General features: G+C 41.7%; 1 long non-coding RNA gene across 1 annotated transcript in view; it reads left to right on the forward strand.

The window, feature by feature from the left end:
* Positions 1-20188, forward strand: part of LOC148647728 (uncharacterized) — a 492485-nt gene that overhangs the window by 188180 nt on the left and 284117 nt on the right. The gene's annotated exons all lie outside the window — the stretch shown is intronic.

Here is a 20188-nt window from a genome sequence, read left to right on the forward strand (position 1 = left end):
GTAGCCCAGTTCCAACCTGTGAGGTACATGTGAACCAGTGCTCAGGCTCTGTGTGTCTGCAATATGGCGACAGTAAAACATCAGTATCTTTTTAGAGAGGTTCATGACAACTTTTACAGGTCATTCACTTGTATGTGTTTTATCTACCACACTCGGCTACAGTATATTGTATGTATGCAGTACACCCCACCCCAAGACACTTCCTATCCCCAGGACTATTAACGAGAACTTTTCCATCCTGCAGGATTATCCCTCCATTTGCACTGTGGTAAAACAAACCATGGTACACTATGGTACAACGAATGTACCACAGTGTACACTTAAATGTACCGTGGTACTATTATGGAACTGTACATACCATAGTACACTATGGTACAATGAATGAACCACAGTACTCACAGATGTACCATAGTATATATCATAATGTACCATGATACATACCGTATCGTACCCCAGAGTAATAAAGTGTACCACGGTATGTACCATGGTATACCATGGTAAAATTTCTTTTACCTAACTTACACTGTTTCAAACTGCTTCTTCCTTTAAATGGAATCACTTGCTCATCCACACACAGACAGTTCCTTCGGTATTTCCTCTAAGTAGGCCAAATAATTTCCTTATTTTGATGAAGAGGTGGGTGTTGTCATCTGGTATTTTGGAGTTGTCTGTGAAGTGGAGGTGTTTTTTTATGACCTCCCAGCGGTGAAGTGACATCACATCTGCAACCTGTGGCCCAGTATTGCCGTGGGTCAGGCATTGCACTGAGGGAAATAGAGGGACATGTGCCTAAGAGCTGCTCCAATGCCTTGACATCCAGCTGAAGCAGAGAGCTAATGTCATTCTGGCGTGTTATCATCAACTAGAGATGTGAAATACACTTTACAGAGGAGACAGTGGATGGTGGTACTAAGAAAAGCAGAGGGGTGAAGAATGGAATCAGTTAAGTAAAGACTTTTCTGAAGAAGAGGGTTTTGAGTCTGGATTTGAAGGAGTTTAGAGAAGGTGACTCTCTGATGTCCCTGGGCAGAGAGTTCCAGAGCTTGGGGGCATAACAGGAGAAGGCTCTGTCACCCATACAATGTAGACGGGCTTGGGGGACAGTTAGGAGATCGAAGCGAAGGTTGCAAGGTGGGGAGTAGGGCGATAATAGTTCAGACCGGTAGTGAGGTGCCAAGCCGTACAGAGCCTTATAGGTGAGCATGAGGATTTTAAAGTCCACATGGAATTTGACAGGAAGCCAGTGCAGGGACTCCAGGATAGGAGTAATGTGATCACTTGCACTAGACTTGGTCAGGATTCTGGCTGCTGAATTTTGGACATAGTAGAGTTTGTTCAGTGTAGATTTAGATACCCAGTGAGTAGAGCATTACAGTAGTCAATTCGAGAGAACACAAATGTGTTGATCAGTTTTTCGGCCACAGTTAGTGATAGCATAGGGCATAGTCTAGCGATATTTCTGAGGTGAAAAAAAGATGTTTTGACAATATGCTGGACATCTGGGTCAAATGTTAAGCCAGAATTGAATATCACCCCAAGGTTTTTCCATTTAGACTGAAGCAAAAGTACAGAACCATCTACAGATAGGGTTACAGGATTGGCTTTACGAAGTTGATGGGGGGTGCCAATAAGCATGACTTCAGTCTTTTCACGATTAAAATGAAGGAAATTAGGAGTCATCCAAGTTTTTATGTCAGTGTTGCAATTAGATAGAATAGAGACAGCCACATCAGTGTCAGGTTTGGTATGGATGTATATTTGAGTATCGTAGCTGAGGCCATGTGATCTTAAAAGCTAATCAAGTGGATACATGTAAATGCTGAAGAGCAAGGGGTCCAGTTTTGAGCCCTGAGGAACACCAGACTTAACAAGACCAATTTCAGACCTGTACCCATTAAGAGAGACAAAGTAACAGTGATCAGTGAGGTAAGACTTGAAACATTTGAGAGCAGTGTCAGAAACTCCAAACACAGTCTCGAGACGAGAAAGTAAGATGTCATGGTCAACAGTGTCAGAAGCAGCACTGAAATCAAGAAGGGTGAGTATAGAAAGAGAACCAGAATCAGAAGCTATTAGATCTGTAGTGACTTTGATCAGGGCAGTTTCTGTGCTGTGAAGTTGACGGAAGCCAGATTGGAGGGGTTTGAAAAGGTTGTCATGAGGTGGTTATGTAACTGAAGTGTGCAGCACATTCTAGAATTTTTCCAAGAAAGGGTAAGTTGGAGATGGGGCGAAAATTGTTAAGAGCCATGTTAGGCTTTTTTGGAATGGGGGTAATAGCAGCAGTTTTGAGGACCGTTGGTACAATGCCAGTGCTCATGGATACATTTATAATATTGAAGACAATGGGGCAGAGAGAAGAGAAACAGGACTGATCCAAAGTGGTGGGAATCGGATCTAAAATAGATGTGGTGGGTTTCATGCGCGTAACTAGTTTATTGAGGGATGCTGAGTCAAGAAGACAGAAGCTGGAGAGAAGGGAACCAGAAAAGTTGGATGAGGAGGGAGGAGGTGTGGAAATGATATGTGTAGTGGAGAGAATGTGATGTCGGATATTGTCAATCTTGGAGCTAAAGAAATCTAAGAATGTGTTGCAAAGTTGCGATGAGGCAGGTAATGTGGTGGGGCAGTTTGGCTTGAGCAATATTTACTCAAATTACGTAATTACCGATAAAATAACTAATGTCACCTAAAGCATCAACACATTGTGAAAAAAACCATAACGCTGTAAGTACAATACTTTTTCAAAAACTCATAAATCTACCAATAAGATTTTCTTCCTACTGTGCCCAACATGAAGTGGGTGTGTAAACGTCAACAGCCATATCACCCTGCAACTCACAACTGGCAGCCCACTGAAGCTCAGCAGGTGTTAGCCTGGTCAATACCTGGATAAGAGACTTCCTGGGAAAAACTAAGGTTGTTGCTGGAAGAGGTGTTAGTGGGGCCAGCAGGGGGCACTCACCCTGTGGTCTGTGTGGGTCCTAATGCCCCAGTATAGTGATGGGGACACTATACTGTAAACAGGCACTGTCCTTCAGATGAGACGTAAAACCGAGGTCCTGACTCTCTGTGGTCATTAAAAAGCCCAGTGCATTTCTCGAAAAGAGTAGGGGTGTAACCCTGGCATCCTGGCCAAATTTCCCATTGGCCCTTACCAATCATGGCCTCCTAATAATCCCCAACTATGAATTGGCTTCATTACTCTGCTCTTCTCCCCACCGAGAGCTGGTGTGTGGTGAGCGTTCTGGCGCACTATGTCTGCTGTCGCATCATCCAGGTGGATGCTGCACATTGGTGGTGGTAGAGGGGAGTCCCCATTACCTGTAAAAGCGCTTTGAGTGGAGTGTCCAGAAAAGTGCTATATAAGTGTAAGCAATTATTATTATTATTATAAACAAAACAAGGTTGCCATAGAAATGAGCAATGCCATCTGCTGGTGTAGACTTGAAACTACAACAGGTGTTTTAGATCCTACACTGTACATTAATGACTTACTATGCCTCGAAACAAATTTAAATGCATATTTTTTATTTGTATGTTTAAACATACACCATACCACAGAGGGTTAAAGGATAAGCAAGATTATACATTATAAACTAAAAATAAGGAATTATGCCAGAGATGGATCATATTTATCAGATCTAGGCTGTCAGGTTATGACCTATTTGTAACCTAGATACTAGTAGTGAATATTTTCTACACCACAGAGAATATAATATCATACCAGCAGGTTTTGATTGTCCATGTTGTCAAGGACTCGCTCATGTGTACAGAACTCTTCCACTGTGCTCAGCCATATACTGGAAATGTGCACCATCTTCTTCTGATTGTTGCAACTGCAACTCTGGTGCAGTGAATTCCAGCTCATCTTCGCAGTAACACTCAGACGTCCACTCCCTGCTGATAAGTCTGAGGCACCCATCAAAAATGTTCACTGATTAAGAAGTTTACGAAGGTCATCATTATTATCAGAATGTGGATTTTGAGGATGAAATTTCATCATCTTCGGGTAGTGATCTTCTGTTCTGAGCTCTCTGTTGTTAACTGCTGGACAGTCTGTATCATCGATGATAGGAAGCTTCTCTTGTCATCAGCCTCCTCTTGTGAGCTATCAAGCTCAACATCACAAGCTCCTTCACTACCACTCAGAGGTGAGAGCAGATTTATTTCACCACAAAGATTCAATACACGTGAATTCACAGTTAGGATTATTTTGGTGATAAAGCTCGGTGTCGAATGAGCTTAGTTCGTGAGAAAGTCTGTATGCAGCAGAGTGTGCAATTTGGTGAGTCAAACCTTGAAATGCTGTTACAAATTCTTGATGATTGAGGTCAACCAGTCTGACACTTAGATGGTCCACAGTGACACATCTGTGCTCATCACTAGTAGGTCTGCAGAGAGGATAAATTGGAAGGAAGTAATAATTACTTAAAAGTGGAAGCAGCCAACAGAGTTGTGGCCGATTTCAATTCCAATTGTAAAACCTATGGGACAGTAGTGATATCTAATTGCACACCTATAGCTCAAATGGATTGAAAATTAAGGGGTGGGGGCATTTTTTACAATATGTCTTTGAAGTGTCTGAATCATTACACTCCGTGAAAAAATATGACTTCAACTGAACGTTTCCTGTTGCTATTTCTTAGCCCATTGTTCTTTACAGAACTGCTTTAACCTGGTGACGTTTAAGGACTGTGAATGAGGGTCCAGGACTGGACGGCTGCTACTGCACTGGCTGTGGCCTTATCCCTGATAAACCCATCTTACTAAACTCCTGATATAAGCAGGAGTTCGGCTTGATAAACTCAATAGGAGAAATCTGTTGATAAATTCAATCTAAAACTTTCTTTGGGCTCCTCATACATAACTTTACAATTCCACAGTTCCCATTTCTACTATCTCCTAGGTTTCTCCACCGGTACACCTTCAGGACTGTTACCCAAAAACCTAAAATGTCGTGTGAAAGCTCCTCCACTTTTCCCTTTTTTAGGTTTTCCATGATGATTTAAACTGTCCTGTTTCAGCACATCCACTACTCTTGTTCCACCACCAGAGGGTGTCCTGTTTTGCTTCCTTCCATGCAGAGCGGTGGCTCTGTGGCTCAGCATCTGTGCCTGTGGCTGGAAGGTTGCCAGTTTGAATCCCGTGGCCAGAAGAGGAATCCTACTCCGTTGGGCCCCTGAGGAAGGCCCTTCACCCCAGCTGCTCCAGGGGCGCGGTATAAGTGCCTGACCCTGCGCTCTGACCCCAAACTCTTTGTCTGTGCTTCTCTTAGAGAGCAAGCTGGGGTATGTGAAAAGACAAATTCCTGATGCAAGAACTTGTATATTGCCAATAAAGTGATCTTATCTTGAATCCAGCCTAATTCAATTTTTAGAGTAGTTGTCAGCAAATGTACTTCCTCCATAATCACATTTTAAGTTTTGTGTTCCTACAGAAACTTCTTTATCTGTATACTGATCACCCCCCCCCCCCCCCACTTGCTACCCTCATCTATTTTTGGAGCTTATCCAGCAGAGTGTGTTTCTGTGCAGTCCCTTCACCCTGCAAAACTTCTTCAGAGCACGTCTGTCACAGAGCATGGGAAATATACATTACTAAACTAACGTCATTCATGTGCCTAACTGCTTCATTGTCAATTCATTGTCAATCTTTAAAAAAAGATAAAATATAAAAATAGTGAATTGTAGTCATAGAATGTAGATAGATACTTTATTGATCCCGTGAGGGAAATTGCAGTGCAACATCAGCTTAACACAGACAACACAGCACAGTGTAACGAATGATACAATAATAATATAATACAATCAGTACAGTGAGAAGTGCACTAAGAAGAGTTTCTCACAGTCCAGAACACACAAAGAACAGAACAGAACAGTACACAAAAAGTCATATCGCACAATATAAATATAAATAAATAAAAACATACTAGAATATATCCAAGAAATCTGCATATTTAATATCAGTATGCCATTCTGTTTGCCATCTTTGTGGTGATTATATTCCTGTTTTGTTCCTCTTGTGGGTTTTTCTGTATTGATGCTTGTAATGATATTTCAGGTGCAGTTCCATTCCGTTATGCAATGGTGTTTGGGGCTTTACTCTTCATCTGGATGGCTTTGGTCCGTGGGTTAACCTATTCAGCCATTTTGGTGGTGAGAGATTTGTTGATTTTTCTTGCTTTTTATAGTTGGTGTGTTACTTTGTACTTCTCTGCATTTGGCAGCTATTGTTTTGTTTCGCCTATGTGTTTGTTGGTTTTGGTGCTGAACTTATTGGCGTTGAGCAGGTTGGTGTTTTTGGTTTTAAATTTCAACATTCATCTTCATACCAAATCTTCAATGTTGTCATTGGCTTCTTGGATTCATTCTTCCTTTCAAATGTCAGGATGAGCATGGCGTCTGTGTTGTGACAGCCTGTCTGGGTTTGGAAGTGCAATCTGCACGCATCGCATTGCAGTGGCTCTATGGCTAAGTAGCTGTGCTTGTGGCTGGAAGGTTGCCAGTTCAAATCCTGCAGCCAGCAGAGGAATCCTACTCTGTTGGGCCCCTGAACAAGGCCCTTCACCCCAGCTGCTCCAGGGGTGCTGTACAATGGCTGACCCTGTGCTCTGACCCCAGGCTGCTCTCCCTATCTGTGTGTCTGTGTCTCATGGAGAGCAAACTGGGGTGTGCAAAAAGATGAATTCCTGATAAAAGAAATTGTACAGGGCTAATAAAGTGATGTTATGTTATTTCCATTCTCCCTCACTATTCTTTACGATTGACCTTCCTTTGCACTTGGGGAGATGGCATTGGATGGAATGAAGGTTATAGCCTGTTTTGTGAGTCGTTGTGTTTGAGAGTATGGAGGTTCAATGCCCTCCTGGGCTTTCCTAGCAGATTTCACATGTGAGAGGTTGTCATCTGGAAGGAGGATGGTAATGGTTTGGCCACCTTGCCCACTCAGGAAGGCTGGTTCTTTGAATGACTTGTCGAGCTCCAGGGTGTCTCAGGTTCCTTTGATGAAGTTAGGACATGGGGAGCCGTCAAGTCATCTTGGAAGTTAGTATTGTAGGCTTCTATATTGTCTTAGGTGTCTTTCAAGGTTATGAGCTTAGCTCTGGTGTTGGGGAATCTCTTCTCTTGACTTGGGAATCACCTGGCTTGTTTTGTTCATGGCCAAATGGTTTTATGGCTGTGTCTGTACAACTCTTATCTGTCCTTGAGAGAAAGGGTCAAAGTTCTTGTAGCCTTTGTGGCACCACAAAGAATTGAAGTGCTCCATTATTCAGGCATGTTCCCAATGGGGAGTGCGTGCAGACTTACTTGTTAGCAAGAACTGAGTATACACCCTAATATAAAATAGTAGTTCAGGTGGGTAGCTGCGTCAGCATGCGTAGGCTGCAAAGGAACAAGTAATAGGTTTATTCCATGCTGAAAAAAAGAAGAAAGAGAACACAACGTTTCGGCCGTGGAGCCTTCTTCATGTGTGAGAGAGACAGGGCAGTAGGCAAAGGTAAAGTAGCGGGAGAACAAAGGTTGAGAGGGAGGAGGAGTGAGAGGCGGGAGCAGGGGACAGAAAGAGAGGCCAATCAAGAGGTGTGAAGTCAGAATGGGTGCAGAGAGGTGTGAAATGAAACTTCCAATGAATTGAGAAAATTTAAAAGAACAGTAATCTGTCGTTAAGGGAAGGGAGAATGTGTGATCCTAGCTGCAGAATAATATAAAATAGCATGACTTACAGTTTGTATCTTTTGCTTTATAATGTTATTGTTCATATGATAATTATGGAAAATATTTAATGGCAATAAGAAACGAATATAACAAATGTTTAAAAAACATATCACCTTTCAATTAAATTCAATTTATTTTTATATAGCGCCTAAGGTTGCCTCAAGGCGCTTAACAATGCAATTGACGATACAAATAATTCTGTCTTCCCATGTGACACTGACAAACTGAGACAGATTCCCAAATGCCTTCAGCTGCTGTTTCCTTCCAAGAATATATCAGCTGCTCTAGATGCCTTGATTTTTCAGATCGTATTTGATGTTGCCTTTAATTTGCTGATGTTACTCTTTTGTTTTACAGAACAGGCGGTTTTGATTAGTGTTGCCTTGGCCATTCAGCAAAAAAGTGTTTTCAAGAAGTGAAATGAGGACCATGAAGTGGGATGGTGTTTATGTAAGACTGCAGCCACAGTGACTTTAGAAATTTGCCAGCAAAGCTGTAAATTTGAAGTTGAAAAGAAGAAATGGTGAAGTACACTGCTAAGAAACAGGCGTGGTTTGCTGTGCAAGAGCTGACATGAGGTGTTAGCATCTATAAAACAAGGTAGAGGCTTGGGAACAAGGGGGTGTCTGCCTAGATGCTATAGAGTCAATGACATTGAGTATTCAGGCACGTGGGTGAGGGAGGGAGAAGGAATTCTGGGAGGGAAGGATCTGAGAGTTCCTGATGACCCCGAGAACCAGAGTGAGCTGAGAGAGACACACCTGAAGAAGGCACCAGCCGAAACGTTGTCACACTGGTCACAATTAAACTCATCTCAAACCTTCTTTAAACTTCACTATGACCCCTTACATCCCTACAGGCTGGTCTTATTCCTCTAAACTTCTCTTGCCTTCCCAAAGTTTCCTCTGTAGTCCAGTTCTCACAGCTCTTTAATAGTGTCTTTCACCCAAGTGTGTTAGATTTCTCAAAAAGCATAAAATATCATATTAATGGAAGAGAAATTATTGGGGTGAAATTAAAAGTAAATCTTTAGTATACTCCACCCTTTTTTAAGACAAAAGGTCCATTTCTCTTCTCTTGGTTAGAAAGACAGGACAGAGGCCTAAGAATGAATGCGAATTTTAGTCATGATTCATTCTGTGGCACGTTGTTGTTAACTCTTCACAGTCTTTCTCTTGCACAAGATTTTCAACCTGACTCACTCCATAGAGCCTAGCTCTCATTAAACACGCACTCTCACTATCTCGATTTCTTATTCTATATTTACAGTACGACTCTCACTCTTCTGTCTCTCTTTCTCAGATCCCAGAATTCCTCTTCTCCCTCCCTCACCCATGCGCCTGCAGGTTATACAATACAAAGTATTCAATATCATTGACCCCATAGCATCTAGACAGATACCCCCTTATTACCCAAGCTTTCACCTTGTCTTACACACCTGAAGAGGGTGAACAGCCAAAATGTTGTGTCTTTTTTCTCATTTTAGCAGGAATGAACCTTTACCTGTTCCTTTGCAGCCTACACTACTTGCACTTCTTTAATTACAACAGTATTACAAAGGGTTTTATAGTCCAGACATGGTCACCCTATGTTATTACCAGGAATAGGTAATGGCCCAGTGGCTCTTCCTGATGTGTTTGAGGTGTCACATACAACAGTAAGTGTCTGATCAAAATTCTCTCAGGTCAGATCATGAGTAATGACCCCAGACCAGAGTCAGATTTCTACAAACCATTGCTGTGAGACTGATTTTTGATGTTGATGAATTTGATGAATTTATTTGTGTGAGAATTATTATATACAAGATTGATTGAGTTTAATCAATATTGATTAACCCTATTATTATTGTCACGACCACCAACCTGCCCAGACCAGTCCCCAGGAGGACTAATCAGTACAAGTAGCAGGGTGATAATTACAAATGCCCCCACACGTGTTAATTCAACATCAGATGCCCTACCGGGCGGCGGGCGGCGCTATTTAAGCCTCTCCAACCCGCGTATTGCTGCTCGGTATTGAGTAACTCCTCGAGAGCTCTACCTAGCGTTTACTATATCTTTTGTCTTCCTGGATTATCGACTACCCTTTTTGCCTTCGGTCTTCGGATTTCGTCTTGCTCCTCGGATAGTTTGCCACCAGTGTCTTTACCGGATTTCGACCTACCTTTCTCCCTCTGACTACAATCTGGCTCCTTGTTTCGGATTGTTAGTTGCCGTGACTCCCACCTACTCCTGCATCTGGACAGGATCCCTATCTCCTCTCCAGAGTATCGTTACAATTATTTAATGTGTAAACACAGATCCATATATATATACTGTATATATTCACTCTATATATATTCTCTCTTGATTTGGTTTATTTTAAAAACATTATAACTGTATTAATAACATTGTCTGTTGTATTGAATGAAAGCTGTTGTTTTTTTTGTGGCCGCTGTTAAGGAATTTAAGTCTAAAGAATGAAAGAACAGATTAAAAAGATGAGAGATATAAAAACTTTTCACAGGAGAAATGCAGGAAAGGACAAAGGAAAGAGTCTGAGATATAAAAAGATTATTCTGGATGATATATGACTAATACATTAAATAGTTCAGGTGGGGAGCTGCGTCAGCATGCGTAGGCTACAAAGGAACAAGTAACAGGTTTATTCCATGCTGAAAAGAGAAGAAAGGAAACACAACATTTCGTCTGTGGAGCCTTCTTCAGGTGTGAGAAAGATAGGGCAGAGAGCAAAGAACATTGATACGTGAAATATTCACTCAACAAGAAACATAGCAACAATATACATCAGGCTGAAGGGGTATGTTAAATAACAATACCAAGGAAGAGGCAAAGGGTTACAGGTATTAGTAATATGTAAGACCTTAAGATATTCTACTACGTGAAGTTGAGAAAGAAGGAAGTTATAGGCCAACAGTAAAATATTCAGTAGCAGCAGGTTTGGAAATCGAGCCGGGGTGGATACGTGAGCAGGATGGAAAGAGAGCTGCAGTCAACAGTTCTAGTTCGGAAGGAGCCAAGAGACTGGGTGGAGGACTAAGGAGATGACCGAGGTGTCGTCCTCAGATTGTGGGGTTTGCTGCTGAAGGGGACTTGGAATTGTTTTTATAACTGAGATAGATGAATACCTGAGTTCTGAAGCGCAATGAGTAAGAGTTTTGGCTCAGCATAAAGATAGTGGATAAAAAGAAAACACGCATTTTGGGGCAATTACAGGTCACCAATAATCATGTTGGACGCTAGGGGACAGGTGAAGAGAGGCCAGTATGGGACAGAGAGAGAAGTATGAGAAAAGAGAAAGAGACAAATGTACTGGGAAAACAAGTGTGTGGTTGAAAGGAACAGATACAGGAAGGATCTCTTTACTGAAACCATTGCGGGTGAGGAGGAGAAGGGATGTTAGCAGAAAGGGGAACAAAAACAGAAGGACACGCAATGTAGTGACATCAACTCAACACACAGCAATACACAGCAAGCCTATAAAAAAATTGTCCATGTGTAGTGTAAGTACCCTTACACTTATAGAGCACTTTCTGAGCAGTCAAAGCGCTTTACAGGTAATAGGGATCCCCTCCACCACCCCCAGTGTGCAGCCCCACCTGGATGATGCGACGGCAGCCATAGTGCGCCAGAACGCTCACCACACACCAGCTCTCAGTGGGGAGGAGAGCAGAGTAATGAAGCCAATTCATAGATGGGGATTATTAGGAGGCCATGACTGGTAAAGGCCAATGGAAAATTTGGCCAGGACACCAGTGTAACGTTGACATAGCCAAAATTAAATGTAGTGCACTCTCTGAAGGCACCAGTTCTGTAGGGTTTGGGCATTTACTGGGACAATTATTAATCGTAGCAGTAAATCACAAAGTTGATTCTTTTGATGGCTTTAGAATCCAACCATGCGACATAACTCAAACAACGCACACACACAGGTACTAAAACACGAGGATACATTTATTAATACATAGAATATGCATATAAAACTAACAGATCTTATCGAGAGGGTTATCAGAATACAAAAGATATATATTCAATCAGTTACGAAGTGTTACACATATCAAGAGGACATACGTTCAGTATATCATTCATTTAGACCGTTTCGTAAATGAACTTGGTTATAACTTCTACATTAGATACTCAAAACAAGTACATAACTCTTAGGAATTAAACTGATATCAACTGGTTGGGATAACAATTGAATTCTCGAGGTGTAATGCAGTGAAGTTGAATACTCATCCAATCTCTGGGGATTCAGATCTCCTGCGGGCACAAACAAACAGTTGCAGGCTGTTGCTGTCCAATCCGCGCTCTCTGGCTCGGTGCCAGGCTGTGCTGTGCGGCTTGCGACAGTGCGCTGAAGATGCTCACTGACCGGCTAGTTAGTGTTGGCTTTAACTAGCAAAGTTTGTGCACAGGAGAAAAGATGACTGTGTGTCCCAGGAAGTCAGGAAGAGGACCGGTTCATTCCTGATGAAGAGCTAGTTCTGAATAGTGATTCAGCTGTCCACAGTTCCGACCTGTTCACGAGGCTTGCTGCTGATGCTAACCTCGGGTGGATCCTCTGGTTACTCTCTGGCAACCTCCGCTCTCGACTCTTAGAACAAAGGAAAGTTCTGGCACTCGGACCCACTGGCCGTTCCGTGGTTGTCCGGGCTGAGTCTCAGGATGGTCAGGAGGCGCGCTGCGAGAATGTCCTGCCCTTGGGAGCCTTCTGCTCCTGGGCCGTCCTGCCCTGGAATTCTCCTTTGAATTCCCTTTAGCAAAGTCCACAGAATTCTCCACAAAATCTTACTGAATCTCCCAGGCTCTCTGTGTTGCCTGTTTTTACCTGGAGGAACTTCAGCTCGTTGATTGGCTGAAAGTTCCATGGGCATCAGAGTCCCACGTGGGTTACTCGGCCCTACCAGTCCCTGATTGGTTGATCAAGGTGAGATATGAGTCACTTACTCCTGACACTTAGGAATGCAGTCCAGATGTCCATATGGCACTCCCTAGACAGATAGGCGCCAATGGATGACCATTGATCATGATATCCAGGCTTAGCTAAGTGCATCCCCCTTTGGGAGCTGTCCTAGGAAACCTTATCAAAGGAAACCTTAAATCAGCCTGCATGAATAGTTTCTCTGTGGCTGCACCACAGAGATGAACAGAGAGATGAGGCCTAATTTGGGAAAGCTCAGAAACACTTAATTCTGCCTTATTAATAAGCCTCGCCGCTACACCAGGGTAACACCCCTACTCTTTTAAAGAAACGCCATGGCATTTTTTATGACCACAGAGAGTCAGGACCTCTGTGTTATGTCTCATCTGAAGGATGGAGCCTTTTTACTTTATAGTGTTTCTGTCACTATACTGGGGCATTAGAACACTCATTTCAGTACCTCTAGTCCTATCTTCAGGATCTAAATGAACTACACTCATACCCATGTATCCGAACCACCCTAAACATATAATACCATACAGACCATTATATCAAGCTTAGTGAACAATGCTCAATAAGCCAACTATAGTGGTAAAATAATTAATGATATCATATTTCCATTTCATTCTTCTGTAGATGTGCATACGGTTGTACTATTACGCTGAAGAATCTTTTTCTCTTCCTTAAGACCTTATAATGAACATTTCAGAAATGAGGACAGGACATTAGCTAGCCAATACGATAAAGGAATTACTTTTTTTTCTAATTCTTTAGCACATTTGTACAAGCACTTGGAATCTGTCCAAGCCCTACTTTGCCAGGCATTTTCTTTAACTGTAACGGACATAAAAACTCCCTTGCTTTTAACAGAGCGTTTCATAATTTCTAACTACGAAAATTATTTAAACTGCGACACATCATTCAACCAGAGCTCAAAATATCACAAGAATCCTCAAGAGCACAGCAAAGACTGTATTAAAAGATACTTGTATCAGATACATGAGAATCCAAGCTTTTTTTATCTACGCTTTCTTTTCCGTATACCAGAGATTATGGTACCACTTCAGAAGGGTGTCAGCCAGTCAGATTCCAGGAATCGGCACTTTAAAGAAAAAATACACAACAGTATTCCATTTCTCCCTATACATTTTAAGCATCGAAGTCTTTAACTAACATGTGAAATAGCATGTAAAAAAGTGGTAGTTTTAAGCTTTTCTGCTAATATAATATGGAAACGTGTAACGGAAATTAATAACGATATAATTATATTCGTGTACTGTGACAGGGCTGTTTCACCTCTCCTCATGTGACTTCCTCAGTAGCCTGCTGGTCTATGTGCCTGATTAGCAACCCACAGGTTGTGTGTTAATATCCAGCTGGTGCTGCGACTTTTCTTTTAAAAAACAGTTCTTTGAAAAAATAGAATAGCAATATTATGGACAATTAATTGACTTTTTATATTTCTAAATATCACAACATGATCGAATTTAAGTCATTTTTAATAACAATGAATAGTCACCTATTTTCCTTCTGACACCTGTCCCTGCTTCTATCGTGTGTGTGTGTGGGGGGGGGATTTTAAATCTGAAGGGATTTAAAAGGTTATTAATCATATCTTCGGTGTCTCATCTTCCCAGTGTAGCTGATCTTTTGCTGCCTGGGTAAACTATCACAAAGCTTTAGAGAACTTAACATTTCTATAATCAACAAATTGTAAATACGATGTTTACATTGGCATTATTAGTTTTTCACTTGGGTGTATGGAGGATTGTCAGCTGTCACTGAGTGTAGACCCCTCCCCTCTTAGGCTGCGCAAATGATCTTTTACATTTTTATAGAGAAATGAAGGCTGTACATTTATATTGATTTAAATCGCGTTGTAGTGGTTTGATGGGTTTACTGAGACAATTATTAATTGTAGCAGTAATCACGAGGTTGTTCGTTGGGGCTTTTAGAAAATCAATCGTCAGAACAACTAACAACGCACACACACGGGTTCAATACACGGGATACATTTATTAATATAAACTGTGCACCAAACATATACTAGTCTGCCTGGATACGAGTGGCAGACCTTACTGTGAGGGTTATCAATATACAAGGTATATAATCTTGAAGAGATGCAAACACAAAGAGATACACAACAGAGAATATATGTCAATATATATCGTTCGGTTACCAAATCGCTAATCAGTGTTATTACCCACTGTTACTCTAAACTCGGAAGTAAATACATTACTCATGAATTAAATTAATAACAACTTGTGTTGAGGTACAATTGAATTCTCGAGACGCAATGTAGAACATGGGGTTTACTTATCCACTGTGTTTGGATTTGGAATTTCCCGGCACGAACACCAAACCAGCTGACAGGCTCTGTTGCAGCCTCTGTTCCAGCGGTTGTCCAATGGGCATTGTGTCGGCATCCTCTGGCTACCGGCTGAAGAAAGATGTGAAGACGGGGGTTTGAATTTAATCTTTTCTGTAGGGGGTTTAGACTTCCAAGTCACAAGCTGGGGTTTATGGCAGGAAAGGGGGTTAACTGATAAGGATTGCAGATGCCAGCTAGGAACCCCCCTGGGTGTAATGTTAAACTGACCATTTGCCCAGAACATCGTAAACTGGCCAAATACCATGAACCCCCCTCTTTACCATCAGACCGAGTGACGTCAGAAACGGAGAAGAAAACTGTATATAACCCAAAAGTTTGTAACAGTACGGGGAACAATACTTCGGTTTTGTTGTTTCTTGCGGGAAACAAGACTTCGGCTTTATTGTTCCTTGCATGCAATAAACTCATCTGTTTTACTTCATCTCGGGATCAAGAACCTTATTCCTTCTGTTACAACACGGCCAACCAGTCGAGGTGCAGCTCGGAGTAGGACGGGCGGCAGAATCTGACTGCGGCGCGCAGGGCAGTCGTTGCTCCGAGGGGATCTACCAGCAGTCCGGCTGGCTAGTAGAAAGTCTCTATGCACAGAGTGTGACCGCGAGTCCTCACAAGTCACTCTTTTGCCTGGGAAGAAGCTGGTTCGTTCCCGGTCCAGCGCTGCTTCTGAATAAGCTATTCAGGTTGTCGACGAGGGTCCAACTGTAGGCTGCCGTTGATCAAGCGGAGCATTCACATTGGTAGAATTCTGAGTACGTACGGGATCCTCGGCCTTGCTCTTAGAACAAAGTCCAAGTCCTTTTGCAGACAACAGCAGTTGTCACGTGATTGTCTCTGAGGATGCGCCAAAATGGCCAAGGAGAGCCCAGAACTGAGCTTGCGCTCCCTTTTTGATCAAGACCCAGATGTGTGCTGATTGGTTGAGAGTTTGGCGGGCATTGGAGACCCACGTGGTATTACCACGCCCTGCCAGTCCCTGATTGGTTGGTCAAGGTAAGATATAAGTCACTTACTCTTGACACTTAGGAATGCAGTCCAGATGTCCATTCGGCACTCCCTAGACTGATAGGCGCCAATGGATGACCATTGATCATGATAGCCAGGCTTAGCTAATTGCATCCCCGTCTGGGAGCTTGTTTCTTATCAAAAGAAAACATCTTAAATCAGCCTGCATGAATTCTTTCTCTGTGGCTGCACCACAGAGATGGAGGGTGAGATGGGGCCTCCTTTAGGAGCATACCAACGCTTAATTCTGTCTTATTAACAAGCATTGCCGCTACAGCGTTTTGATTTAAATCGCAAACGCATGTTTAATCATATGTGTTTTTTGATTCACAATCAGACAAATGCAACATAAATTGATATCTTTGTCTTCTAAGTATCTTAATAAACTTTCAGCATAGCTTTCTCCCCGTTTAGATTTATTTTTCTTGGGATTTTGGGATCAAACGAGGAAAGATTAGATTGTAATTTTTTTATTTTTTAAATACATTTTAGAAAAGTGTAATCTATACTAAAAAGCTGTACACCGCCTGCTATATAGATACATATTGTAGTACTTTCGGGTTTGGATAGGACGGACACAAGAACTCAGACTTGCGGAGTTAAAGCTGCCTTTATTTTTCTTCTCTGTCATCACCTGCCTGCCCGGCTCTCCCGCGCCCCCAACCAGAGACATACAGTCACCGCCCGCCAACAGCGCGAGCCAACACACCGCCCGCGGGCCTGAGAGAGAGAAAAGAGAGAGAGAGTAACACCCAGGGGTGCAGAAGCAGGAAACTATTTACAAGAAAAATGGATACCTCCCCAGACTGTACACCCGCTTCACTGTGGGACAGCCGCACTGGTCAGCGGCCTTCCTAAACCCCGCCGTGACCACTTCCACTCCTGTCTTGCCCCTCACCGCGTACCCCAGCCGGTCACCCTCCGGCCCTGGGCGAATGCGCTGCAATATGTTTAGATATTTAGATATTTAGACCCGGCGTGGTACCGAGAGAGCATCTGCATTTATAACTTAGTTTTTAAAATTAGTCAAACAATATGAAGCATCTCTTTTTACTTTTAAGTTCCTTAATTACCATTAAGCACAGCTTTCTCACCACTTAGACTACTTTTTGATACCATCCTTAGACAAAGCAGAAACTTCTTGTATTTTCTAATGACATTCAAGTGGAAAGATTACAGATTTTAATCGTCTTTAATTTTGTTATGTTATACATTTTAGATACGTTTCATCTATACAAACACCACAAAACTATTCTTGATTGTATTTCTGAATGTTATGTTACACTTAGTTCACTGTTTTAAATACATCTAATTAAGAAAGTTAGGTGTTAGCATAAACTATTAGTAATCAATAATATTGAATTTAGCACTGTAATAAGTTGTTGCACTTTCCCCCACATCTTGTAAAAATATATTTTCATTGTTCAAATATACATTAAATCTGACTATCATATAATAAGTTAAATACAAAACCAAAGAAAAAACAGAGTAAAATATAATTCTAAATATTTCGCTAAAATGTTAACTGTTTATAAATAATAAAATGTATTAACTAAGGAGTAGGATGGCACAGTTGTTAGTATGCTTTTTGTTTTGTTTCTTTTTCATAAATACAACAGTAGTAACTGATGTCTCAGTGGCTTTCAAAATTAAATTATGCATGCAAACCTGTGAACTGGCCTGTGATACTGGCCATGTAATACTCTGCATTGTGGAATAATAGTTTATTTTAAAGGATAGAGAAAGCACAGAAAACAGACAGTTAGATTGATCAGATTAGTATGAAAAGCCATTTATCAAAGAGGGAATGAGAAGAGTGACAAAGTATACTTTATACTAGTATACTTTAGATCTTTTTTTCTAAACCAGGGAAAATCTGATCATGTTTCTCTATAACAAACTTAATTTTATATATCACCTTTAAAAGTGGCGTCTCAAAGCAATACAGTAGATGTAAAAAACGGTTAAAAGGACCACAGATTACAAAGTAAATACCCAGACAAACGCAAACGCATAATAAAATGCTTTTATTCATTCAGCAGAGAGAAAGAGGCACATACACCGGTTTTCATTGACAAAAAGTAATTGTTTTTTTTACATTCCTCTTGTCTAACAGGAAGCTGAGCTGAGAATGGGTTATGTTTCTTCTGTCAGAGGGGGTGGAAAGTGCCCGCTGTCATTTCATTAGTATTACAATTCGCACTGATTCCCTTGAGAAGATATGGACATAAGAATATTCGTGCATGGTCAAAAAATGGCATTAAGCACTTAAAATTAATATGGTTAATAATAGTAAACTGTAACATGCTGTAACAAGATCGGCTAAACTGGGATCTATCACTTACGCCTGAAATTGGAGCTGCTCGCCGCGCGGTGAATAGCGACTAATAAGTCTGTCTTTCTGTGGGGGGAAGGGAATCTGATCTGATCTGCAAACCTCCAACAGAGCCGTTCAACTGTTTTTTATCGGGCACCTCAAGTGTCAGGTGTAAGCGATAAATATATTTAGACATTTCGTTTCTCTAGGTTTTGTGAAAAAGCACATTGTGCTGCTGTAATACAGTTTAAACTTATTAAAAGTCTAAACAGTATCAGCTTATGTAAGGGTTGTAAATATAGTTTAATTTCGATTGCACTGGAGGGCTAGAATATCCCCCACCACATCAAGGGAATGATAACTAGGTGCTGTACTTCAGTGGAATTAAACTATAATTTAAGTTAGCACAATTTACAACAAGCTGGCAAGAGTTAGAGAAAGGAATTTTAACGCACTGCACAATTACATTTCTCTTGGTCATCATGGGAATGAATCTCATAATGACAATAGCAGGAGAACAAGCCCGGGTAACAGCTACATCCCATGTGCAAGCGAGGTGGGTTCTGAAAGCACTGGAGAACATGGAGACCTGGACGAGAATGAAGTTCAAACCCAGGAAGTCAAGATGTATGGTGATCAGGAAAGGTAGGGTGACCAGTAGATTCAAACTCATGATCCAAGGCAAAGCCGTCCCATCAATAGAGGCAGATCCAATCAAATGTCTGGGTAAGTGGTTCGACAAGACATTATCAGACAGAGAAAATATCAGCAACATACAGTATAACAGCAGGAGAGAAAGTGGCTGAGGAAGATTGACAGGTCAAGACTCCCTGGAAATTTAAAGTGTGACTTTAACAACATAGGCTCCTGCGGAGACCTCATTGGCTGACCTCATGAGGTATCCATGACAATGCTGGAAGTAATGGAGTGAAAAATCATAGATACTTGATTGATAGATATTGATTGATACTAATATTGATTTGTTAATTGATTACTGATTATCATTTTTGATCATTTTTGTTCTCTTTCAATTATTTTTGTTCTTTTGTTTTTCTGGCAATATGCCTGTCCATAAGATCCGGAGATGGAGCTGAGGAAGACTGGAGCGGAGACTGGAGTGTTTGATGTAATCTAGGGTGGTAGGAGGCGTGGCTAAATGATAATCAATTACTTGCATTGAGCAACATATTAACCAGTTGGAGTTAGAAAGTTGCAATAGAGGTGGGCACCTGAAACCCACCTGAAAGTGTGTTTAATCCCAGGTGTTTGCTCCTATTTGCTCCTTTGAGATTCCTTTGGTTTATGGGACTTCCGTTGTGCGCATTGTGATGTAATAAGATTCTCCTCACTTTGGTCTGATTCATCTCTGGGGCTCTCCTGACTGCCTGCCTCTGATCCCCACAGACGAAGTGAGAAATCTGGAGGAAGAGGGCCGGGATTCAGAGTAGGAGGTGGGATCACAGGGAATATGGACAAATTGGAATCTTCCTGAAAGAAGGCTGACATCTCTGTCACTGCTGAACCGCAAGCAGGAGATGGGGATAAGGGTCAAAACGCCTGATGAAAGCTGGGGTCCATTTGAAGACATCAATTCCTGGCTAGCAGCAATAGCCAGTGTAACTGTTGACGAAAGTGAGAAATTGGTAAAATTGGTTGATTTCATGCTGAAAGGTAAAAAAACTACTTTTCAGCTGTGGAGCCTTCTTCGGGTGTGAGGGAGGGCAAGTTGAGAGATGGATACCAGTTCTTTTTGGTAGTTAGTGGTAGGATTCTGAAGAAGAGGACGGTAGGGGGAGGTTTTAGTAAACAACCTCTCTTGCAGGAGATGTTCAGCCTTTA

The sequence above is a fragment of the Lepisosteus platostomus genome, chromosome 15 (assembly GCF_059453375.1).
Source record: "Lepisosteus platostomus isolate fLepPlt1 chromosome 15, fLepPlt1.hap1, whole genome shotgun sequence".
NCBI classification, from domain to species: Eukaryota; Metazoa; Chordata; class Actinopteri; order Semionotiformes; family Lepisosteidae; genus Lepisosteus; species Lepisosteus platostomus.